Here is an 8,942-nt window from a genome sequence, read left to right on the forward strand (position 1 = left end):
CTCCCTTTCTCACCCAGTGACATTTACACTGACTGTCTTCTACATCCTTGTAGATTTCTTGCTTAAACCAGAACGTCCACTAAAAGTTGTTTGAATCTTGATGTCTCTCGAACACACTTAGCCTAGGTGCCTTTTCGTGATACGCATTTGATACGTGTTTTTGTATATCGTATCTGTTGTCAATCTCGTTGTCAAATGCTAGAGACTACTCCTTGTACTGATTTGCTGCTAAGTAGATCTGAAGGCACACCAGTCAGCCCATCTTCAGATGTTTTAATGAGGTTGTAGCTTCCATATTTTGAAGAATGACGTTAGCTCTTCCACCTATGTGTAACAATGATTCTCATTGGTACTTATGTTCGATCTGTCAAATAAAAAAATAACTGTTCATAGACAAATTGAGAGCAGGTGCTGTTTAGATCTGGTTAGCTACAAGTCTGAGAGCAGGTGCTGTTTCAGATCTGGTTAGCTACAAGTCTGAGAGCAGGTGCTGTTTAGATCTGGTTAGCTACAAGTCTGAGGGCAGGTGCTGTTTAGATCTGGTTAGCTACAAGTCTGGGTAAGGGGCTTCTATTAGACCTCGTTATTGTTTAGAAGGTGTCTATGGTTGTGTTCAGCGACACAATGAATGTGCATTAGACCTCTTCTGACTGATAAACTGATCACGGCGTGTAGCATCCCATTTGTCATCTGCCCACTTAAGAGGTACCAGGGGAAAATGCAATAGAAAACCTGATTGTTTGTATTTGTTTTTCGTTAGTAATTTTATTTAAAATACAATTTCAGTATTTCTTACTTCATAGAGAAGATTTGTTCTAATGATTTAGGGAGGTATCTATCATATTCATCAGGCGACAGCTGTTTTTCATCTTAAACTTCACCTCAATGTAAAAAAGATTTTAAACGTTGAACTCAAATAATGAGAAATAATAACCTTTAATCTTAATTTATTTTGGATGGTTTACTCATAAATATATTATACGTGCAAACAAAACGGTTGAAGTTAATCTCTTTCAAAGTCAGATTTATATTTGCCATAGGTTATTGTGTGTGTGAGTTGTTGCAGAATAGATCTCAGTAATTCTTTCCTGAAGCTCACCCAATATGTTCCAATGGACCAACAGATGACATGTTGGAAATTGGTAGGTAACCCTATATCTAGTATTGTGACAAAGTCGTTTCTGGGAACGGCAACCGGATGAGACATAGGGAGACTGAAGTGAAAGATTATTTTGAGAGTGTGCGTTTTTCGCTGTTCAGATATAGAGTTTAGCGCACGATAGTTGTGCATTTTATATGTACTCAACCATATTCGTTATTTGACATATTGACATTGTTTCTTGTCAGATCTGAAAAAGATCAATGAATGAATAACGTTTTACACCACAATGACAATATTTCGGCCATCTGTGGGTGACGAAAAGAGACAAACGAATCTTGTGGTGAATTAATGCGTGATTTGGGCTTAAATAGAGTTCATAGCATACAATTGTTGATTCACTATTCACATGTTGCTGTTGTTGTATTCGGTATAAATACTAACGTCACCATTTATGGAAAGAAAGAAGTTATTGTTACATTTATGTAAACTTATTTGGGATTAATGCTAGTGATTTTCTTGGCACGTTTATAAACGTAACTCGTGTTTTATCTTACAAGATGTATATTTGCCCTGTACATACACAGCATCACAAATCGTCATGTTGCAGGTTTGATTATTTATTCTGTGTTTTTCCATGATTTGTTGAAGTGATAGGTTCATGGTAATGTTTTTTTTTGTTTTTTGTAATTTTATTTTGAAGATATGATTGACAACACTAGTCGGTGATTTGAACAAAATTTTATTGATGATACATGTAAGTTTGCATTTACAAATATAAATCCAAATTTGTGTTGATAAGAGCAGATTTTCATATAGATGATGTACATATACAGGTAGTTGTATTTGATATGGTAGCTTATATGAAGTCTGCCTCCACTGAATGACCAAAAACAAACCCCCAAAAATCAGTGTTATGATAAAGAGCACTAACACTTTATATAACGTTCTCTCTTTCATCTTGCTACGCCAAAATTGGATTGTCGTCCGGATTTGCTAACAAGTAAAATTCGAAACTTCATCATAGCGATTATTGTGGAGCTTGGAATTTGGCAACAAGATAACTTTATATATATTAAGAGTAATTTATATTTCTGTTACCATATAACAGTATTCTTTTTCTCCTCGATAACCTGTGTTGAAATCGCCAAGCCCTAAATCAACGCGAATCCAAAAGGTGCTGTTTTCCTGAACTTATAACCAGAAACACAGTCTGTTATTTATTGACGCTTGTCTCAAGCTGCAATGTTTCTTAGGTGTGTTTGTAAAAGTTTAGATATGCTTGTTATGGTTATATACGGTAAATCGATGCAATTTGACATACGTGGATCTGTACAATGGTGAATATTATCCATTATCGATGACTGTTATTTTCTTAAACATTTATTTTAGAGGATTTGCAAGGTATGTCAGGTATGGAAGTTAAAGTCCTCTTTTGTGGATAATTTTCATTAATGTATATTCCCGACCTTGTTAAATGCACGAGGTGAACTCACCATGGTATCGTAACGTCAAAACTCTGTACTGAGTGCGAAAGGTTTCATGTCTAGGACATAATAGTGTTTTCTGCCGATCTCAAAACAGTATTGTTATGAGTAAATGCCATTATATAAGAAGTAAATGACATTGCGTATATGGCATAGTCATTGGCGTATTTGGGTGAAGAACAGAAAAAACAGTATATCTTTTTACAAAGGATTTGCACGGTATATATATTATCAGAATTTATCGGCAGCGGAGAAAATCTTCGATCAAAACAGTGCCAAGGGAGTTAGCAAATAACCTTTCTTGAGCTTAAGTGAGAAAGAAAATTTGATCCAGAGCCGGAGATTTATCCGTTAGCGACCTTGAGAGGGAATTATATCTATTAGGCCTATTAATTTTGCGTTCAGCTGAACTAAGGGTGTGCCGGGTGGTGTGAATTCATGAACAGTACATAATACCGTTGCTTTTGTCCTGAGCTTCCATTAATTGGTGTAGTTTCTTTTGAGCACTCAAGGCAGAACGACAAGACTGCCTTGTCAGTTCTACATGGGACGTGAGCAAGTAGAATTTGTTAGATCTACAGTTGTGGAATTTTATTCATGGACACAGTTAGATTTCACTCACTTGCATACTTTGACCCATCTCCTCGTTATTCAAGTGCATCTCTTCTTAAAACCAGGTTAGCTTCCCCGGGAGTGCCAGCGGCAATATATAGGACTCTAGTTTTCTCATTTTCATGTGGTTATTGAAGAAGAAGAAGAACGTGTACAACCTAATGTCGCAAATATTGAAGGCATCTATATTGATAAATGGTGTAATCAGTCTTTATGTGTGGTTCGTACATTTAAGTATGCGAGTGTTAGTCTGAGAAATGTCAGTGGAGGTTGATTTGGATCTATAATTGAAGAAACGGCAGTTATATCCAAGAAAATGTACTAATGTAAAATGAGATTTTACGAATGAATAAAACTGTGCTATCAGTTTAGACGTGTGTGCTTCATTTGATTTTTAATTTATTTGTTTGTTCAGTTTAATCTTGAACTGTTTTTTATTTCTTCCCCTTATTGTCCTCTTGACAATGTAGTTGGTGGAGGGGATATATAGCATCGTTATACGGCCCGTGCAAGTTTCTGGTTGAATTACAAACGTCACCACATACTGAAGTTGATATTGTAAATTTTATGTTAATAACCTTACCGAGCAATTCCAGTCCAATCCCGTTCAAATTCTTCACCACTTCTTCCCGCCCTGTGTATTCTCAAAGTTGAGGCACATCTCACTCTATAGTCAAAGAGGAGAGAATCTTATTCATCATGGAGGCCGGGGGGTGGGGGTGGGGGGTGGGTGGGGGGTGAGGGGGATTAGCCCGCCAGCGCGGCGTAGTGAAACTGGAGCGTCTCACCCATGTGGTCACTGAGTTCAAGTCCAGCTCATGCTTGCTTCCTCTCTGGCCGTACGTGGGAAGCAGCAGCCAGCGGATATTGGCGGGCTCCCGCCGGGCTCTGCCCGGTTTCCTCCCACCATAATGGTGGCCGCCGTCGTAACTGAAATATTCTTGCGTGCAACGTAAACCACCAATCAAATAAATAAATTTAACATGTTAGACGCATGTTAATTAATTTAACGAGATAATAAGTAAAGCTACACATACTAATGTCCATTTCATTTTTGTCCCTTAATTTTTCATTGGTTTCTAGGTAGATACAAACAGTTCTCACATGTATAGTAGGAAACGATTTTACGTTTTTGGAAATTGTTTTCACTTGGGTAAAAACGTTCTTACCTCAGTGGTGAAAAATACATGATACGAGAAGCTTCGTGATCGTTTTCGAGGCCGTGAAAATGACAAGAGAAAGATATTTTAACCTATATTACATATACTCAAGAACAGTGTACAAATGACTGAAACATCAACAAGTATCAAAATATGTGATACAGAGCACCGCTGTTTTCACCCAAGTTTCTAAGGGTGTGAAAACATTTATCACAGGAGTTGTGTATCCTCTCATTTTAAACGTTTTCACCTAGGTGATAACAGTGTTAACTAAGGAACGTAGGCGGAAACCAAGGAAAAAATTGCAAAAGGTGAAATAAAAACTAATACTGTGTGTTGCCCACAATATAGTATGACTCCTACTAACTAAAACTGCATTAGTTTGAAAGTGAAAAAGTAAAAGCGCCACTAGTATGCATCAGGGGTTTAGACAAGATCCATCCATCTTATTCTCAGTCATCATATGCTCGCACCTGAGTGTGTTTTCTGAGAGATCTGATGTGCTGTCCAATCGGAGGGAGTGAAACATTCTCACGGACAGGAGTTGTGTGTAAGTTACCTATGAAAGGCTCCGTTCTACTGGGTGATACAACTACCAATCAATGACGTTCACTCTAAACCACTGTACGAGAAGCATCGCCACTACGGACGCCTGCACTATATCACAACGTGAATGGCCGTTTAGGTGTTTAGCCGAAGTATACACGTTGAAGACATGGAGCTGTTTTCAGCCAACGATCTGATCTTTTACGTAAATGGACGAAAGGTAAGGTTTGTGGAGCAACCTTATAAAGGCAGTTTAATATGTATAGGGTAAATTGGATAATATGGACCCCTTAAGCTTAAAGCCAGTTTTGTCAACGACACCAGATCCAGCTGAGGTGAATGTAATCCCTATATTTACCTTGTGGCATTAGGTATACCTACTGTATCAGAGGGCAATGAAACTTTAATGTAGCTTTATGTACGACCAGAGGAAAATTTTGCCACAGGTGTCCAGGTTCCCCACAGACTTGTTTGAGTAATATGGACACTTTGTGTGGCCATATTACCCCAAATGAAAAAGCACTGGGACCGATTCTACAAACCCATTTGAGACTTCAGTCAAACTTCCGAAGACGATTTTGTTCCTTATTTTTGGTTATATAGATTCAAATTTTAACCACCTCATCGAGTTTATCTTACGACAAATCTGGCAAAATGTTAACTTCTATTACTAAAAATGAAATATTCTGACGAGGTTTCAAAAATTGACATGTCAGAATTGGCCTTGTAGAACCCTCCCCTGGAATAGTAATTGAAAAAGGAAGACGTTGTAATTCAGCAAATGTGAGAATAAGATTTGATTCAGGTGTTGTGCCTTTACCAAACAGGCTCCAGGATATGTGCATAGACCTCATTATTGGTAGGGTGCTGAATTTCGAAGGTGAAAATCTGAGTTCAAATCCTGGTATGCGGAGTACCTACATGCAGAGTATATATTATTTCTTAAACCATTACATTTACGGAAAATTTAACCATTCTTACATGTATATAGGAGGTGGGTTTCCAATTCATAGCATTCCGGCCTATTTTCAATTGACCCATGACCATTTTGTTAGCTTGTTTAAAAAAAAATTGATGAAGGGCGGCGTTTGCGGCTAATTTCATATTTTCGAGAGCTCATGCCTCGCCCCCTTTTGCCCTTTTATGTATAGGCCTATTACCGGTCGTACCATCTATATAAAAAACATTTATTGCGATTAAATTGGCTGAAGCAAACATAAAGATGGCCTATAGTTGATAAAAAGGATCAATTTTTCGTGAAACAAGCAAATTACGGAACACTTAAGCATGAATGTCTTGACTTAACAGCAGCGATTTAAGACTGTAAGTTAGCCATTGCCATTACTTTGCACTTTTATGCCGGAAGATTGTTGCCTGTACCACAACATGACATGAATAAATGTCAACCGAAATGCTCCATGGACCCTTTTCGTTCGGCGAGTCCCACATCAGGTTAATTAATTACAGAGATCAGACGGATGACGTCGATTTGACATCGATTCTCACCTTATTTAACAAGTCTGCATGTGTCGAGGATGTCTATATTTCACTCGTTGATTATAGTGCAGGAACGTAACTTATAGGCCAATGCCATGCAGTGATCTGCAGGTTATTCTTAGTTCCGCTTTGATTGCAACTGTTCACATAACCAACTTGATGATCTAATGCAATTACAGGATGAATATAGAGCCCCTAACCCGACCACTGTTTTCTTAACTCAAGCTGGCCGTCGCCAGAAATGGCACTTACCTATAAGGCATCCTGTTTAAGAATTCCCAGAGGCGTATGTGACATTCACTTGTTACGCAATTATACATGTCCAAGGAGAATTCATTAAATCCTAATCATACGTACATTTCAGACTAATCTATGCATACACATATGCCTTTGTATAAGCCAGGGTTAGCCTGGTTTAATACCGGTTCACAAACTGTAGAAGGTCTTTACATAGACACCTTGAGTTTACACGGCTTAAAACGTATCTCGTATTATACAATAAGACCATTGTACCGGTACCAACCGTGATATTTCACATTTCACGCTCGATTGTGGTTTGGACAGCAGTTATCAGCAGAATTTCTGCGATTGATTACGTCCTTGCCATTATGATATGAATGATATACCAGTCATAATGCAGCTGATAAATGCATTACACGGCCCTGGGCTGGGTGGTACAGGATTTACCAGGTGAACTGAGTTTTGTACGAAGGAGAATGAGTACAGCCTGGCTGGCCTGATAAATCCTGTATCACCCAGCACAGGGACATGTAACGTATAGATATATCAGTAATGCAGGTTTAGGCCTGGAATGGACTTTCTTGAAAAAGAAAAGAATACTAGAAATACTAGAATAAAAAAGAAGAAAGTGACAAGACATAGTGCTATATCGTTAGTGAAATTCTGGATTTTGACCACATGATAGCCTGATAAATCATATCGTGGGGAAAATCAACGAATGTACAGCTATATAAGCACTATATCTCAGTGTGTCGGTAAAAGGACAAACAATGCATTTTTGGTGAAATTCTTTTTGTATATTTAGAAACAAATGAAAAAGAACCATAAGAAAGGTAGTCCATGAGCATTGTATTGTCATTGCACGATTGAAATTATCAATATATTCAGTTCTTCTGCTGTCCATTATTTTTTCGTCATACATCGTATCTCCTCAAAAATATGATGGGACATCTCACAAGCAGTGTATAAGTAAATATATACTATATAGGACGCCAACCTATTGTGAAGGTCTATATACTGTCATCAGTAAATGCATATTCTATGGCTTGTTGAGATCCTTTTGCCCAGAAAGCAAGATGTCAAGTGGAAATTGTTATAAAGATATAAAATATTTGTCATGGATGGTTCGCTTATTTCGTTCCGTTCATCATCGCATGTTCGTTCATTTGACTGTGAAAGGGACTTCTCCTCACAAATGTGGCGCAACTGTTAAGCCGTGACCTGGATTTCCGGTTTGCGCTACCCAGATGGAATTTCTCCAGTAACTTGATGATTTCATCCAAATCGGTGTCAACAGAATCCTCTTTCAAAACATCACCATGTGCTGGTTTAAGATCATCGTTTTCGAAGGCCATCCTGTTTTGTGCGCGGAAGACGTTTATCATTTGGCGTTCTTCTCTCACTCTCTCAGATGCCTCGCTGATATGAAAATCATGCAATTTTCTGATGATGTCACCGATGACGTCATCAGCTGGATGGTAAATCTCCTTGTTGTCTGTGCTTGCTCCTGGGGCCTCGTCATCACCATACCTTCTGCGGGCTAAAACCTCCGCACGTCTTTGATTCCTCTCTAGGCGTTGTGCCAAATTCATCCGCCTCAGAATTCTCTGTCTCTCACTTTCTGGTGCTTCAGCGTTGTTATTGGCCTCTCGTGCGGGCCCATGTGTGGCCCTTCCAGCGCCCAAGCCCAGAGTGGCAATCCTGTCGAGGATAGAGTTTTCTTGTGCAACATTCACCCCAGTACCTCTTTGCCCTCTGGACCCGCCATTGCGTCTCGGGTATATCCTGGCCTGTTTCCGGCGTCTGCCGATGACGGCTTGGTTTTTAAAATGACCGCCATTTTTGGCAACAGGTACCTTTTGGGAAATACCCTGGGGGAAAACGAAAAAGATGATGAAGCGATACATTTTGTTGAATATTTGAAGCAAGGAAAATACAAGTAAAATCAACGGATTGAACCTATGTTTAAAACTTTCCTGGAACACGTTTCCTGCCTGGCTCACCACCGATGTTTTAATGGATTGGTGTTCGGCCAAAGGCCAACCTGTGCTCAAAATTTCAACCAAATCCCTGCATAACATTACCCACAAAGATAAAGACAAATAAACGCCGGCAAATAACATAACCACATTGTCAGATCATATTACACTGAAAACTTGAAGTTACTGACTCCACTGATTTTTTAAAGTTTATGTGATCTTCATCCTTATCATTAAAGGGTATCAAACAAAACCGCTTAAATTATCTTTTATATTTATTATTTTTAGTGTCAAAACTATTGTCCTCGAAACAATGTTCTTG

The sequence above is a fragment of the Liolophura sinensis genome, chromosome 6 (genome assembly GCF_032854445.1).
Source record: "Liolophura sinensis isolate JHLJ2023 chromosome 6, CUHK_Ljap_v2, whole genome shotgun sequence".
Lineage (NCBI taxonomy): Eukaryota > Metazoa > Mollusca > Polyplacophora > Chitonida > Chitonidae > Liolophura > Liolophura sinensis.